This window comes from Indicator indicator, chromosome 32 (genome assembly GCF_027791375.1).
Source record: "Indicator indicator isolate 239-I01 chromosome 32, UM_Iind_1.1, whole genome shotgun sequence".
NCBI lineage: Eukaryota > Metazoa > Chordata > Aves > Piciformes > Indicatoridae > Indicator > Indicator indicator.
Genome location: NC_072041.1, coordinates 8,402,796 through 8,419,774, shown reverse-complemented (window position 1 = coordinate 8,419,774; position 16,979 = coordinate 8,402,796). Strand labels below are relative to the sequence as shown.

Genomic DNA, 16,979 nt, shown 5'->3' with positions numbered 1-16,979 from the left:
GTCCCTTCCAACTTGAACCATTCCATAAGTCTGTGAATCTCTTCCACCACACAGACCTCCGCTAAGTGGCCCAGTTTTGGCCAGGATTAAGTGCAGAAGATGTGTCCAGAGTCAGGGGGGTGGCTTTGTAGTAGCAGAAGAATTCATGGTTATCCATGGAAGGTTTGGTGGTCAGCCAGCAGTGATGTCCCTGTAGCAGCACAGCTGCTGGAAACCAGCTCAAAGGAGAAGGACCTGGAAGTGCTGGGGACAGCAGGTTACCAGGAGCCAGCAATGTGCTCTTGTGGCAGGAAGGCCAATGGTGTCCGGGGGTGCATGAAGAAGAGTGTGGCCAGCAGGCCAGGAGAGGTTCTTCTGCCCCTCTACTCTGCCCTGGTGAGGCCACCTCTGGAGTCCTGAGTCCAGTTCTGGGCTCCCCAGTTCAAGAGAGTGAGAGAACCACTGGAGAGAGTCCAACAAGGGCTCCAAAGCTGCTGAGGGGCCTGGAGCAGCTCTGTGAGGAGCAAAGGCTGAAAGCCCTGGGGCTGAGAGCCTGCAGAAGAGCAGCCCCAGAGGGGAGCTGAGCAATGCTCAGCAAGAGCTAAAGGAGCTGTGGGGGGCAAGAGGCTGGGGCCAGACTCTGCTCAGTGGTGCCCAGGGACAGGCCAAGGGGCAAGGGGCACAAACTGGACCCCAGGAGGTTCCACCTGAGCAGGAGGAGAAAGTTGTTTGGTGTGAGGGTGCTGAGCCCTGGAGCAGGCTGCCCAGAGAGGTTGTGGAGTGTCCTTGTGTGGAGAGCTTCCAACCCCCCCTGGGCATTGTGCTCCTGGGCAAGCTGCTGTGGGTGCCCTGCTGGAGCAGGGGTTGGACTGGATGAGCTCCAGAGGTCCCTTCCAGCCCCTCCAGTCTGGGGTTTGGTGCTTCTGTGTCTCTCCATCCATCTGTGTGGATGCAGAAAGCCCAAGCAGAGCCCCACAAGTGTACAAACAGGTCTGCTAAATAATTCAGTGTAGTTTAGCCTTTAGATGCCCTCCACAACACTCCAGAACTCCTTTTAAAATCTCAGAATTCTTTTTGGGGGAAAAAAGCAGGGGATTGATTTTTTTTTTTTTTTTTCACCCCTTTCTTTCCTCCAAAGCCATCATTCAGGTGTCTGCAGGGAAAATGTGCCTGTAGGAATTTAAATGAATGTAAAATGGAAAAGTAACTGTGAAGAAGGAACCTAAAATAGCATTTTCAGGGTGGAAAAATATCCCTGCTTGCTGTGTTCCAGGAATAGCAGCTGGGGCTGGGGGCAGCTTGGTTCTAGGCTGTAAGAAGAGACAAGTTGGAGAGAAAATTCCATGGTTTAGGGAAAGGAGAAGAAATTTCCAGCTAGGTTCATTCTGAGCTTCTCTTTGAAGCTCTTGGCAGATCAGAAATTGAGAGAAAGTGGTGGAAAAACTGAACTGGGGTGGAAGAGGCACTTGGGTGGTCTGGGGTGCTGCACAGGTTCAGTCACCAGCAGTCTCCATGCCATGAGCAGCAGTGTTGGTGCTGGAGGTCTGGGAGTGCAGCAGGCAGGGGAGGGTTAGCTGAAGATTCCTGTAGGTGGTTTGCATTCCACAAAAATGCCATCAGGTGCAGGTGGTGATGGATGTATTGGTGAGCCCAAACTGGCAGCCTGACACCCCCTCAGGCTGTGCTGCCATCCAGTCAGACCCGGCCAGGCTGGAGAGCTGGGCAGAGGAACCTCAAGTTCAAGGAGGGCAAGGGTAGGGTCCTGCCCCTGGTCCACCAATGGTGTCCTGGGCTGCATGGAGAGGAGTGTGGCCAGCAGGGCACAGGGGCAGTCTGTCCTCTCCCTCTACTCTGCCCTGGTGAGGCTGTGTATGCAGTTCTGGGTGCAGTGCTGGGCTCCCCAGTTCGAGAGAGACAGGGAACTGCTGGAGAGAGTCCAGTGAAGGCTCCAAAGCTGCTGAGGGGCCTGGAGCAGCTCTGTGAGGAGCAAAGGCTGAGAGCCCTGGGGCTGAGAGCCTGCAGAAGAGCAGCCCCAGAGGGGAGCTGAGCAATGCTCAGCAAGAGCTAAAGGAGCTGTGGTGGGGCATGGGGCTGGGGCCAGACTCTTGTCAGAGAGGTGGGAGATCCCTGGAACCATTGCAGGTGAGGTTGTTTGGGGCTCTGAGCAACCCCAGATGACCCTGCTGACTGCAGGGGGTTGGACCTGATGACCTTGGAAGGTCCCATTCCAGGATTCTGATGGTGCCTCCTGGATGGGAACTGATTAGAAAGAAGTGTGGGGTGGTGTCCCTGTTTGGGGACAAGTGGTGCATGGAAGCTGCTTGGGTGTAGCCTTCAGCAGAGGCTCTGCATGGCCATGTCCCATGCTGGTTGGTTTTAATTGTCTGTGTTAATTGGTCTCACTGTGGCTCTCTGGAGCAGATGCCACCTTGTGTCAGGTACCCACCTCAGTGCCAGCTGCTGGTGAGGAAGACAAAGGGACGGTGGGTGCTGAGGAACCTGCTTGGTCTGGTTTTTGAGGCTTGACTCCATCATTCATGTCTTTAGGTGTCCACTGGGTGACCTTTCTGCAGTGGGGTACCCAGTGGTGGCCCCCCAATAACTTCACACCCTGCAGAGGCACTGAGATGGACTTCTGTGTCCTTGAGAGGGACACAGAGGAGCTTAGGGGGGATCAGAGCTGCTGCAGCCACCCTCTGTGGTGGGAAGGATCTGGGTCAGGAGGTGACTCCTTCCCTGCCCAGCTGCAGGGAGTGCAAGGAGGATGCTCAGGGCTGGGGTGCTTGCAAGCTGTGCACCAGCCCTGGTGCAGGGATGGAGTGTTGGCAGCAAAGAGGTTCTGTCCAGCTCTGAACTCTCTCTAGGGAAGGATTTCCTGTAGGGAAAGAGCAGGTCTGGCTGAGCACCACAATGAGAAGCTGTCAGCATGGCATGGCCCACAGCTGCCCCACCCCTTCTGATCTCACCTGCAGGTGTCGTGGGCATGAGGAGTGTCTGCAGCTGGGCACTTGGAGAGGGAAGATAATGCAGACCTGGGGAGAGATCATAGAGGGGCAGGGGTGGGAAGGGACCTCTGGAGCTTATCGAGTCCAGCCCCCCTGCCAGAGCAGGGTCAGCCAGGACAGGTCACACAGGAGGCCTTGAGCAGCTTGGGCTAGTGGGAGGTGTCCCTGCCCATGGCAGGGGGGTGGAACTGGATGAGCTTCAAGGTCATCATCTCCAACCCAACCATTCTCAGATCCCCTGCTAATGAACACACAGATCCAGAGCCCACCCACTCCAGTTTGCATCTGACATTCCAGGCCTTGGGAAGTAGTTTGCTGTAGGAGTCAGGAGGGAGGTGCAGAAGTTCCTAGGTTGTTGTAGCTGGTGAGGAAGAAGTGTGTGGTGGTGGTGGTGGTGGTGCTGGGAGGGAGAGGGTGGTGGTGCTGGGAGGGAGAGGGTGGTGGTGCTGGGAGGGAGAGGGTGGTGGTGCTGGGAGGGAGAGGGTGGTGGTGCTGGGAGGGAGAGGGTGGTGGTGCTGGGAGGGAGAGGGTGGTGGTGCTGGGAGGGAGAGGGTGGTGGTGCTGGGGTGGACACTGCTGGCTGCTGGGCCCCTGTGCTGCTGTCTGGGCCCCTGTGCTGCTGTCTGGGCCCCTGTGCTGCTGTCTGGGCCCCTGTGCTGAGGGCAGCTCAGCTCTGTTTCTTGTGACTCCACGAAGCTAGGCCTGGCTGCTCTTTGGAAGACCCCTCAGTGGTAGAGTCCATCAGACACTGGCCAGGTGTGTGCTGGCCAAGCTGATGTCATTTGCTGGGTGTTTTGTTGCCTTGCTGAAGCTTTCAGGCACATGTTAGTAGGTCCAGACCTGTGTCCTCGATGTGTCTCCTGCACCAGGGTGTTCCATGGGCCAGCAGCTGCTCAGCCTGCCCTTGGTTTGGCTTCCAGGGTCCTGCAGCCTTCAGTTAAGCCCAGCCTGGGGCATGCCCATGCTCTGCTTTCCCAAGAGGCCTGCTGGATGCTCCTGTGGACCTGGATGGTGCTGGTGTCCCTGTGCCCTTGTCAGACATCTGTGTGGGCCTGGGTGCTGTTGGAGATCAGAGGAGTTTGGGTGGCCTGGGCTGGAGGAGTGAGAGCACTTGTGAGTGTGGGGAGATGAAAGGCAGCAGTGTCTGGAGTGCCTCAGCTGTGGCAAGACAGCCTCCTTTTCTCCTCAAGAAGTGACTTTCAAGGAGACATCCTGGTGATGAGGACATCCTCACCCTGCCGATGTGCTGTTGGCGTCAGTGGCTTCCTTGTGTCCCTGTTGGTTTTGCTTCCTTCTCCCCTTCAGAGCTCCATTGCTTGTTACCCATCTTGACTCCTCCATCAGGGCTGTTCAGAAGGGCCTGTGGTGATGGGATGGGGTAGGATAGGATGGGGTAGGATAGGATGGGGTAGGATAGGATGGGGTAGGATAGGATGGGGTAGGATAGGATGGGGTAGGATAGGATGGGGTAGGATAGGATGGGGTAGGATAGGATGGGGTAGGATAGGATGGGGTAGGATAGGATGGGGTAGGATAGGATGGGGTAGGATAGGATGGGGTAGGATAGGATAGTGGTGGTTTGAAACTGGAGCAGGAGAGATTTAGGTTGGACATCAGGAGGAAGTTCTGCACAGTGAGGGTGGTGAGACACTGGAACAGGCTGCCCAGGGAGGTGATGCAGTCCCTGTCCCTGGAAACATTCCAGGTCAGCCTGGATGTGTCCCTGTGCAGCCTGATCTAGCTGGAGGTGTCTCTGCTGCCTGCAGGGGCTTGGGGAAGATGCCCTTTGAGGGTCACTTCTGAGCAGCAGCCACCACATGTCTGGCATGATAAGTCTTTCAGGGTAGTCTCAGAAGCCATGTAGGAGACTTTGATTGTCCTGGGGCTGGGATGTGGGAAGGTTTCTGATGCTCTCTGTGCTGCTGAGTTTGGTTCTGCTAACAGAGGCTTTGTGCTCCCACCTGCCAGGCTAGAGCAAAGGAAAGAGGTGATCCCCCCTGGGCAAGGGAGTGAGCCAGCTGGGGATGGAGGATGAGGATCTCTGCCTTGACCCACCCTTTCCTCTGCTGAGCACCAGGGTGCTGTAAATCTTCCAGCAGTGAGCAGTTCTGGCTTGCTGCCAGGCCTGGAGAAATGGGAGCTCTGGCTGCTGCTGCAGCTGTTCTAGTGGGTTAGGTAATGGAACAAGAGGCCTGGACACTGGGAGTGCAATAAAATGAAGTGGAGAAGGCATTTTAGACCTGAACTCAGTGACTTCTGCTCTCCTGGAGCTTGCTGCTAATGCTCTGTTTAGATCAAGAGCCAGGAATTTCCTGCTGCCTTCTCTTCTGGTGGTGGCACTGGAAGCAGATCTGGCAGCAGTGAGTTGTGTGCAGTGGCTGGGGAGAGTCACCCTAGGGCTGGGGAGTGTCACCCTGTGGCTCTGGAGTTCCTGGCTTCCTTTGATTCTCCTTTTTTTAACTGGAGTGACCACAGAGAGTGTATTTATGGAGACAGGGACAGGGGAATGTGGTTGTATGGATTGTACAGACCCAGGTGGTTTCTGTCTGTGTGCTTTGGTGTCTGGAGAACAGGGCTGGAGAGGAGCAGCTGAGGGACCTGGGGTTGTTCAGCCTGGAGCAGAGGAGGCTGAGGGGAGACCTCATTGCTCTCTACAGCTCCCTGAAAGGAGGTTGAAGCCAGGAGGGGGTTGGTCACTTCTCCCAAGGAACAAAGTGACAGGACAAGAGGAAACAGCCTCAGGTTGCCCCAGGGGAGGTTTAGGTTGGACATGAGGAACAATTTCTTCCCCTTGAGGGATGTGAAGGCCTGGCCCAGGCTGCCCAGGGCAGTGGTGAAGTCTGGAGGGGTTTCAAAGCTGTGGGGATGTGGTGCTGAGGGCCATGGTTTGGTGGTGCCCTGGCAGTGCTGGGTTAGGGGTTGGAGTGGAGGATCTGAAAGGTCTCTTCCAAGCCAAACAATTCTGTGATTCTCTTCTGTGATTCTCTACTTGAAGCCCTTCCAGCAGCAGTGTGAGCACTGAGCTGGTCCCTGTGCTGTCAATTCATTTCACAACATGTTTCTGTCCTGCTCTGTGTTTTTCAGTAGAAGCAGAGAAAGGAGCTCAGTGTGGGCAAGAACTGCCCAAGGATTGAGTATTTCAACCTTGTGTCAAGCCCTTCAGGCAGCAGGGCCTCTCTGCACTCCTGCTCTCCTGTGCTGCAGGGCACTGTGCAGCTTTTCCCCTTAGTCCATCTCTGGGGCACTGGCAATGTGCATCCCCTTGCAGAGTCAGAGTGTTGGCTGAGGTGGGTTGTGAGGGCAGGAGCAGGAGATCCCAGATCTAAAGTCAAAGGGAGATGGCAAAGGAAGCCCCCAGGGGTAAAACTCATCCAGTTCCTACCCATTTCCATCAGTGACTCCAGTTTCTGGTTTTTGATCCTTCCTCATTGTGCTGTATCGTAGAACTGTTTGGGTTGGAAAAGGCCTCTAAGATCACCCAGTCCAGCCAGCAACCCAACACCTGCAGGGCTACCAAACCATGGCCCCAGGTGAACACTTCCAGGGATGGGGACTCCACCACCTCCCTGGGCAGCCTGTGCCAGTGCCTGACCACTCTTGCAGCAAAGAAATTGTTCCTCATGTCCAACCTAAGCCTCCCCTGGTGCAGCTTGAGACTGTTTTGTCTTGTTCTGTCACCTGATACTAGGGAGAAGAGACCAACCCCCACCTGGCTCCAACCTCCTTTCAGAGAGCAGTGAGGTCTCCTCTCAGCCTCCTTTTCTCCAGGTTCAACACCCCCAGCTCCCTCAGCTGCTCCTCCCCAGCCCTGTTCTCCAGACCCTTCCCCAGCTCAGTTGCCCTTCTCTGGATCTGCTCCAGCTCCTCAAAGTCCTTCTTGCAGTGAGGGACCCTAACTAACTTGCAGTGAGGGACCCTAACTAACTTGCAGTGAGGGACCCTAACTAACTTGCAGTGAGGGACCCTAACTAACTTGCAGAGCCCTTCCCTTAGCAGCAGTGCTGGGATGGTGAGCTCTAGGCTGGGGCTTGGGCTCGATGATCTCCAAGGTCTTTGATTCCCTGAAGCTGTTTTCTCTCTCTGGATGAAGCTGCTGCTAGCTGCTCTCTGCAGAAGATGCCAGGACCTACACAGCCTGCATTACTAATACTGTGTTTTACTAACAGTTTATCTCCACACAGGTGACACAAGTAGCAAGACAACCTGGTCCTCCTGCCCCATCCCCTTACACTGCTCATGAGATAAACAAGGGACACCCAAACCTTGCTGCAACGCCACCGGGACATGCCTCGTCCCCTGGGCTTTCACAGGTAAGAGCTGCCCTCCAAGCAGAGCCTTCCCAGCCTCCTCCTTTTCCTCTTGTCCTCCTCTCATCTTTGCTGCTCCAGATGTGGCCCCAGGGTCCTGTCTGGGGCCAGGTCCAAGCGTGGTTCATGAGCGATGGCTCCATGGGGCTGGACCCTGGCGGTGCCCTGCAGGCAGCAGCTGGGGGTTGGTTCTGTAACAAACCAAAGCAGCCTCAGACACAGTGAGAACTGCTCAGTGCTGAACAGTGCTGGGGCAGGCTGCTATGGGCCATGGCCTCACACCTCCTCTGCTAGGGGTTCTCCATGTCCATGCTTCGCAGAGGATGCTGTGATGCTGTGGTTGTCTAAGGAGGGGGCTGGGCAGGGGAAGAGATGGATGCTGGGGGAGGGACTGCAGAGAGAGCAGCAGTGACAACAGGAGTGGAGAAACAGTGGGGAGTGAGGTCTGTGGAGTAAACTGAGCCTGGTGTAGACTTCAGAAGCTGAGCATTCTGCAGGGCTGGCCTGAGAGTGGAGAAGCTTCTCTTCAAAAAGGAGCAAAAGCAACAGAGGAAGGTTCTGCTCCCCCTCTAATCTGCCTGGTTGAAGCCACCTCTGGAGTCCTGGGTCCAGTGCTGGGCTCCCCACAAGAGAGACAGGGGAGAGTCCAGTGAGGGCTTCAAAACTGCTGAGGGGCCTGGAGCAGCTCTGTGAGGAGCAAAGGCTGAGAGCCCTGGGGCTGAGAGCCTGCAGAAGAGCAGCCCCAGAGGGGAGCTGAGCAATGCTCAGCAAGAGCTAAGGGAGCTGTGGGGGGCAAGAGGCTGGGGCCAGACTCTGCTCAGTGGTGCCCAGGGACAGGCCAAGGGACAGAGGGCACAAAGTGGCACCCAGGAGGTTCCACCTGAGCAGGAGGAGAAAGTTGTTTGGTGTGAGGGTGCTGAGCCCTGGAGCAGGCTGCCCAGAGAGGTTGTGGAGTGTCCTTGTGTGGAGAGCTTCCAACCTCCCCTGGGCATTGTGCTCCTGGGCAAGCTGCTGTGGGTGCCCTGCTGGAGCAGGGGTTGGAGTGGCTGAGCTCCAGAGGACCTTTCTAACTCCTGCTGTTCTGTGAATCTGTGCAATGGGGCACAGAAAGAGGGGAGATGAAAGACAGAGGACTGGGGAGAGCAGGATAAGGAAGTGCAGGGAGGTTTGAGGCAGAGGAAAGCCTTTGGTGCTGTTTGCTCTTGTTTAATTTCCATCTGTTGCAACAATGGATTGAAGAAGGAGGAGCTGAGCAGGTCAGCTGGGAAGCAGCCAGGTTTGCTCCTGAAGATGATGGCAGGTGGGGAGGCAGCACAAGCTGAGAGCCCTGAGCCTGTCACAGTGCTGGGTCAGAACAGGACAGTCCTCTGCCAGCCCCTTCATTTGGGGTGAAACATGGAACTGCAGCTGAAGCTTGGGGCTGGCAGATGTGTGAAAGCAGCAAGGTCATGTCAGGAGCTCTGCACCTTGCTGCTGCTGCAGCATCCAGCTGAAACGGGGTGGGAAGAGTGGAAACTTGTGGTCATGCTGGAAAATGTGTGAGTGCTCATTCCTGAGAGGGTGACACTGGGAAGAAATTCTTCACAGTGAGGATGGGGAGAGACTGGAACAGGCTGCCCAGGGAGGCTGTGGATGTCCCCTCCCTGGAGGTGTTCAGGGCCAGGCTGGATGAGGCCTTGAGCAAGCTGTGCTGGTGGGAGGTGTCCCTGCCCATGGCAGGGGGGTGGAACTGGCTGAGCTTTGAGGTCCCTTCCAACCTAAACCATTCTGTGATGCTGTGATTTGTGGAGTGAGAGAGGAGAGGCTGCAGTATCTGTTTATGATCCTACCTAGCTTGCAGGCATCAGCCCCCAGTGTTGGAGCCATGTCTTGCCCTCTTGCTGCTGGTTGTTGGGAGTGAGGTCTCTGGTTGGAGCCCGAGGCTCCCGCAGTGAGGGCAGAGCGCAGCAGGGCCGCAGAGCAAACCCCAGAGCCAGCTCTGGCTTCTGTCAGCTGTCAGCAAACTGCCTGCTGGCAAAGCTCACCCACAGAGGGAGGCTGCTGGTGTGGGGAGAGAAGGAAGAGAACGTTCTAGGCAGCCTCTTTCAGAAGCTCTCTAATCCAGGGGATTTTTTTCTTCCCCTGCTGGTTTGCTGTTGACTCAGTGCAGGCGCAGGGAGCAGTGCTGGTGCCAGAGCTCCTCTCTTGTGGGCAGCAGAGTGCTGCTGTCTGCCCTGCTGCCCCTCAGCACCTTGGAGATGCTCCTCAGGCTGTGTCACCCCCACCCTGCTGAGGAGCACCTTGACCTTACATCCTCCACGGCAGCTCAGGGAGGATCTTTGTCCTCTGCCAGCATGGGGCTGGCCCTTGTGTGCTTAGGGACAGGAAGGGAAAATAAGGGAATGGTTTGAAAGGGCTCAGGAAAAGCAAGTCTGGAACTAGGAGAGGGAGATTGGAGCTGGAGAGAAGGAAAAAACTGTTTACACTGAGGGTGGTGAGACCCTGGCCCAGGCTGCCCAGAGAGGTGGTAATGTCCCACCCCTGGACCTGTTGCAGGTGAGGTTGTTTGGGTCTCTGAGCAGCCTGCTCTGGTTGCAGATGTCCCTGCTGGCTGCAGGGGGTTGGACTGGATGAGCTCCAGAGGTCCTTTCCCACCCAAACCAGCCTGGGCCTCTCTGATTCTAAGATCCAAGGTTAAAGGCTTGGCCAAGCCTCAGTTGTTGAGCACTTCTGGGATGACAGAGGAGTGAGGCCTGGGCAGCTTTGCCTAAGGGACTCCTGCAGGGCTGAAATTGGGTAGCAAAGCATCTAACACAGTGGGCTCTGTTCATTCCCAGCACTTCCTGGCCTCTGACCTGGTGTCTTCACTCTTGTGGTGTCCCATCAGTTGAGCCTCTCCTTTATCACTGGAGGTAATGGTGGAGAATCAAGCTGGAAGTTCCTTCACATGGACCACTTCCAGCAGTAAGGCTTAGAAGGGGCTCAAGACTCTTGCCATAAGCAGGTGCAGGGGAGGCTGGCTCCAGAGCAAGTTTTCCATCCCTCTGAACTCTCAGGGGTTTGGGAAAACTGAAGTGCTTTGGGTTTTTAACAGTAGGAGTCTGACTCTTCTGTCCATCCTCCTCTGACCCCTGCCAGGTGCTGGGTTTTGTGTTCCAGCATGGTAAGAAATGTCCCAGTGGAGCAGGGTGGTGGTTGGAAGGGGCTGCCCTGGGTCTGGTGCTCTTCAACATCTTTGTCAGCCACCTGTGCAGTGCCATTGAGTGCACCCTCAGCAGGTTTGCTGATGACACTAAGCTGTGTGGAGGGCAGGGATGGCATCCAGAGGGATCTTGACAGGCTGGAGAAGTGGCCAGTACCAGCTGCAGGAGGCTCAACAAGTCACAGGGCAGCTGGGTCAGGACAACCCCAGGCACAGATCCAGGCTGGGTGCTGAGTGGATTAAGAGCAGCCCTGAAGAAAGAGACTTGGGGGTGCTGGGTGCTGAGCAGCTCCCCAGGAGCCAGCAGTGCCCTCCTGCAGCCCTCAGGCAGCTGTGTGCTGGCTGCAGCCAGAGCAGTGTGGGCAGAGGGCAGGAGAGGGGATTCTGCCCCTGGGCTCTGCTCTGCTCAGACCTCACCTCCAATCCTGCCTCCATTTCTGGTGTCCCCAGCACAGAAGGACACAGAGCTGTGGAGTGAGGCCAGAGGAGGCCACAAAGATGATCCCAGGGCTGGAGCAGCTCTGCTGTGAGCACAGGCTGAGGGAGCTGGGGGTGTGCAGCCTGCAGAGGAGAAGGCTCCAGGGGGACCTCAGAGCTGCCTGCCAGGACCTGAAGGGATCCTGCAGGAAGGCTGCAGAGAGACTTTTCCTGAGGGTGTCTGAGCCAGGCCAAGGGGGAATGGTTTGAAGCTGAGGCAGAGCAGGGTTAGAGTGGAGCTGAGGAAGAAGTTCCTTAGTATGAGGGTAGGCTGCAGTGAGGTTGGGATTGGTCTCATCTGGCTACTATCAGGTGATAGAATGAGAAAAAATGTCCTGAAATTGCCCCAGGGGAGGGTTGGGCTGAACATGAGGAACAGTTTCTTCACTGAAAGGAATCATTCTTGAACTCCTGCTCTGTCCTGCTGGAGGTGAGGGGACCTGAGCTGTGTGGGGTTCTGGTGGTGGCTTGTGCCTGATTGCTGAGACTCTGCACAGAGTGCTCAGGGTCTGAAGCAGCTCTGCTGTGTGGGCACAGCTTGGCTTTGCCTTGGCAAACCTGTGCCTGAGGGTGAGGGGGGTGCCTGTGCCCACCAAGGGGGGTGTGGGGTCTGGCTTGGGCAGTCATGGAGAAAGGCAACAAAGCTGGTCTGGAGAACAGGTCTGGTGAGGAGCTGCTGAGGGGACTGGGGTTGTCCAGCCTGGAGGAGAGGAGGCTCAAGAGAGACAGAGAACTGCTGGGGAGAGTCCAGGGGAGGCTCCAAAGCTGCTGAGGGGCCTGGAGCAGCTCTGTGAGGAGCAAAGGCTGAGAGCCCTGGGGCTGAGAGCCTGCAGAAGAGCAGCCCCAGAGGGGAGCTGAGCAATGCTCAGCAAGAGCTAAGGGAGCTGTGGGGGGCAAGAGGCTGGGGCCAGGCTCTGCTCAGTGCTGCCCAGGGACAGGCCAAGGGGCAGAGGGCACAAACTGGACCCCAGGAGGTTCCACCTGAACAGGAGGAGAAAGTTGTTTGGTGTGAGGGTGCTGAGCCCTGGAGCAGGCTGCCCAGAGAGGTTGTGGAGTGTCCTTGTGTGGAGAGCTTCCAACCCCCCCTGGGCATTGTGCTCCTGGGCAAGCTGCTGTGGGTGTCCTGCTGGGGCAGGGGGGCACTGGAAGATGGTCTCTGGAGATGTTCTCATCCAGCCCTCAGTGTGCTGGGGTTCTGTGTGAGCACAGCTCAGGAGATGCATTGGGACACTCAGTGTCTGCTGGGGGAAGCAGTCAGGAGCAGAGCTGCTGTACCTCTGCCACTGCCTGTCCTTGACTTCCTTTGCAGGAGCAGCAGCAGTGTTGGGTGGTGCTGTGCATGGGACATAGCCCGGATGGACACTTGCTGTTTGACTTGCTCCAAGAGCTTTCATAGTGACCAACCTCTGGCACTTTGCAGCCCTCCAGAATTACTTCCTGCAGCAGCAGGAGAGGAGCTTGGCAGTGATGGGAAACAGTCCCACACCCCTGGCTCTGCAGCCTCTCTGCTGCTCAGATTCCAGGGCCCTGAAGTCATCCTGCTGCTCTCAGGAATGTGGTGGGGAATGCACAGCACATGTTGCCACAGTGATGTTGTGGCCAGATGTGGCCCCACAGACCCAAATTTTCCTATTTCTCCTGTTCTTTGCATGAGAGGGGAGGGCCCCTTGCAGTGGCTAGGGGAGGAAGGGACATCTCTCTTGCCTCCTCTTTTGGCTCAAAAGCTTCAGAGGTGATTGGTTTGAGGCAACAGAGCAGCTCCAGAGAAGGGCAGTGGAGCTGGTGAGAGGTTTGGAGAGCAGCACTTAGGAGGAGAAGCTGAGGGACCTGGGCTTGGTCAGTCTGGAGAAGAGGAGGCTGAGGGGAGACCTCATTGCTCTCTAAGCTCCCTGAAAGGAAGCTGGGGCCAGCTGGGAGTTGGTCTCCTCAGTATCAGGTCAAGAGGAAACAGCCTGGAATTGTGCCAGGGGAGGGCTAGGTTGGACAAGAGGAACAATTTCTGTTCTGCAAGAGTGGTCAGGGATGGCACAGGCTGCCCAGGGAGGTGAGTCCCCATCCCTGGAGGTGCTCAAGAAGAGAGTAGATGTGGCACTTCAGGGCATGGTTTGGTGCTCTTGGAGGTGTTGGGGAGAAGGTTGGACTGGATGATCTTAGAGGCCTTTTCCATCCTTAATGATTCTATGATTCTGTGAATTTGCTTTCTCAGTGTCCAGGGGAAAGGAGAAGTCACTGGAGGAGGAGTGGAGAAGTTTCTCATGGCCACCAGAGCAGGGCAGGAATTTCTGGTGTGCCACAGGGCAGCAGCATGGCCAAGCACTCCCCTGTGATGGCTGGAGGCAGGCAGAGCAGGCAGGGAGCAGCTGCAGGGCTGGGAGCCTGCCCTGGCCCCAGCTCTGCCTGCCTGCAGCTGCTGGCAATGGGAGCTGCTCCAGGGCAGCCAGGCTGGGGCTGGGGAGGAGGCAGCAGCAAAGTGCTGCCCTCTGGGCAGTGAGGGAGCAGGAGACAAGCAGAGGGCTCCTCCAGCTGTGCCATCAGCAGCAGGCACTGGGTGAAGCTTGGGGCATCAGGAGAAGCCAGATCCATGCCTCCTCATGCCCTAGGAGTGGTCTGAAGGATCCTGAGGAATAAGTGGAGTGGTTCTGGCACCTGAGATGAAGCACCACAAGAGGGGAATGCTTTGGCTTTCTCCATTCAGCTGCAAACCTGTGGGCTCTGAGGTGCATGCTGAGGAGCAGGAGCTTGGCTTGTAACCACCAAGTGACCACACTTGGACCCAAGGGGCAGGAATTCCCTCTGCACTCAGGGAGGCTCAGCAGTCATTGAGGACTCAGCAGATCAGTGCTTCAGAGACTGATGGATTCATGGAATGGGTTGGGTTGGAAGGGACCTCAAAGCTCATCCAGTCCCAACCCCTGCCATGGGCAGGGACACCTCCCACCAGCACAGCTTGCTCAAGGCCTCATCCAGCCTGGCCTTGAGCACCTCCAGGGAGGGGACATCCACAGCCTCCCTGGGCAACCTGTTCCAGTCTCTCCCCACCCTCACTGTCAAGCATTCCTTCCTCATCTCCAGTCTCAATCTGCCCTCCTCATGCTTCAATTCATTGCCCCTCATCCCAGCACTCCAAGCCCTTGCTGCTTCCTAGGCTGAAGGGTGCTGTGCCCAGTGAGCAGAGGACTCTGTGGATCTATGGAGACCTCACTCTGGAGCCCCTGGAGTTATTGGCAGCTGTGTTCAGTGATCCCTCATCAATTCCTTGCAGCACAGAGATCCAACAGCATGAGAGCTGAATTCTCAGCATCTTGCTGCTCAGAGGCTTTGACTTTTGGGTGCCTGGGTGAAATCCAAACCAGCCTGTACTAGCTGCAACTTGTGACCATCTGGTTCATTGCCTGAAGTGAATAGAGTTTTGTGGTCTCATTCTGGTCCTCAAAAATGTCACCATGGCTGAATTAGTGTTTGTAATAGCAGTGAGACATTCCTTAGGCCCTTCAGGTCTGGGGCTCCATGCCAGGCAGCCTGTCTGCCTGCCATCTGTGCCATCCTGAGAGGCAAGCCCCAAGCCCCTCTTTTATTAGCTTGGCTCCCTCCTGCAGGAGCCAGGGTCCTGTTGCAGCCCTGATTCATGGGTTGGGTTGGAAGGGACCTCAAAGCTCATCCACTTCCACCCCCCTGCCATGAGCAGGGACACCTCCCCCCAGCCCAGCTTGCTCAAGGCCTCATCCAGCCTGGCCTTGAACACCTCCAGGGAGGGGACATCCACAACCTCCCTGGGCAACCTGTTCCAGTCTCTCCCTACCCTCACTCTCAAGAGTTTCTTCCTCATCTCCACTCTCAGTCTCCTCTCTCCCAGCTCAAAGCCATTGTCCCTCATCCTGGCACTCCCAACCCTTGTCCACAGTCCCTCCCCAGCTCTCCTGGAGCCCCTTCAGGTCCTGGAAGGTTGCTCTGAGGTCTCCCTGGAGCCTTCTCTTCTCCAAGCTGAACAGCCTCAATTCTCTCAGCCTGTCCCCACAAGGGAGCTTCTCCAGCCCTCTAATCATCTTCATGGCCTTCTCTGGACCCTCTCCAGCAGCTCCAGGTCCTTCCTGTGCTGGGGGCCCCAGAGCTGGAGGCAGTGCTGCAGGTGGGGTCTGAGCAGAGCTGGGACATGGTTTAATGGCCATGGTGGTGTTGGGTTGATGGTTGGACCTGGTGATCTTAGAGGGCTTTTCCAACCCAAATAGTTCTGTGGTTCTATGGCAGCAAGGGTTATGGGAGCTGTGTTGGAGGCAGGCAGCACTGGGGTTTGTTGCCCACAACCTACACATGGAGGCACAGAATTGTTCTGGTTAAAACCTTTAAAGTTCATCCAGCCCAACCCTTACCCAGCACTGCCAGGGCACCACTGAACCATGGCCCTCAGCACCACACCTCCAAGGCTTTGAAACCCTTCCAGGCATGGGGACTGCACCACTGCCCTGGGCAGCCTGGGCCAGGCCTTGACAACCCTCAAGGGGAAGAAATTGTTCCTCATGGCCAACCTAAACCTCTCCTGGGGCAACTTGAGGCTGTTTCCTTTTGTCCTTGGTCCTTGCTGGGGCCTTGAGCCAACCTGATCTAGCAGGAGGTATTCTTGCCCCTGGCAGGGAGTTGAAATTAGCTGATCATAGAACCACAGAATGCTCTGGGCTGGAAGGGACCTCCACAGCTCACCCAGTCCAACCCCCTGCACTCAGCAGGGACATCCTCCTCTAGATCAGGTTGCCCACAGCCCTCTCCAGCCTCACCTTCAATATCTCCAGGGATGGGCCCCAACCACCTCCCTGGGCAACCTCTTGCAGTGTTCCAGCAGCCTCCTGCTGCAGAACTTGTTCCTCACATCCAATCTCAATCTGCTCTGCTCTCCTTTGAAGCCATTGTCCCTGGTGCTGTCCCTGCAGGCCTTTGGGAACAGTCCCTCTGCAGCCTTCCTGCAGCCCCTTCAGGTACTGGAAGGTTGCTCTGAGGTCTCCCTGGAGCCTTCTCTTCTCCAGGCTGAACACCCCCAGCTCCCTCAGCCTGTCCCCATAGCAGAGCTGCTTCAACCCCCTGAGCATTTTTGTGTCCTCCTCTGGACCCTCTCCATCAGCTCCAGGTCCTTCCTGAGTTGAGGGCTCCAGAGCTGGACACAGCCCTGCAGGTGAGGTCTCAGCAGAGCCAAGTGGCAGAATCACCTCTCTGGCTCTCTGGCAATGCTGCTTTGGATGCAGCCCAGGCTGCCCTTGGCCTTGTGTGCTGCAAGCTCACACTGCCTGCTCCTGCCCAGCTTCTCCCCCACCAGCACCCCCAAGTCCTTTCCCTCAGGGCTGCTTTCTGTCACCTCCTCCCCCAGCCTGTCCTCAGAGCTGGGTTTGTTCCTTTAAGGTCCCTTCCAACCCAAAGCAGGCTGTGGGTCTGTGATTATTTTTCATGCAGCTCACTAGTTCTGACCTTGCAGGACTGCAGATGGAGATTTGAAACTGCAAGTTATTTAATGGCTGATAAATCCAGGAGAAGGCTAATCTTCTTTTGGCCTTTGTCTTAGAGACCTGCTGGAAGTGCTGCTGGACTCTGGGGTTTGTAATGGGATTAGAAGGGGTTTGATGGGGTTAATGGAGCTGGAGATGTTTGCTCATGGAAGGGGCTTGCTGCTTCTGCTTTCCTTGCTCTGCCTCTTACCTCCTTGTTTGAAATCTGGGCAGATCACAGCTGGCAGTGAGAATCCTCTGGGGCTTCAGGCTGCTTCTCACAGAATCACAGAGTGGTGGGGTTGGAAGTGACCTTTGGAGATCACTGAGTCCAACCCCCCTGCCAAGGCAGAGTCACCTAGAGAAGGTCACACAGGAACACATCCAGGTGGGTGTAGGTTGTCTCCAGAGATGGAGACTCCACCACCTCTCTGGGCAGCCTGCTCCAGGGCTCTTTCACCCTTAATCCATCAATTTCCTCCTCATGTCTAGATGGAACTTGTGTCCAAGTCTGTGCCTGTCACCCCTTGCCCTGTCCCTGGGCACCACTGACAAAAGCCTG

General features: G+C 56.4%; 1 protein-coding gene across 1 annotated transcript in view; it reads left to right on the top strand.

Moving 5' to 3' along the window:
* The first annotated feature begins 7,238 nt into the window (after window positions 1–7,238).
* EIF4G3 (eukaryotic translation initiation factor 4 gamma 3) overlaps window positions 7,239–16,979 on the top strand; it is a 124,610-nt gene continuing 114,869 nt past the window's right edge. The window contains exon 1 of the mRNA XM_054394957.1: window positions 7,239–7,294. The gene's annotated coding sequence lies outside the window, so the exon portion shown is untranslated. The remainder of the gene's footprint in view (window positions 7,295–16,979) is intronic.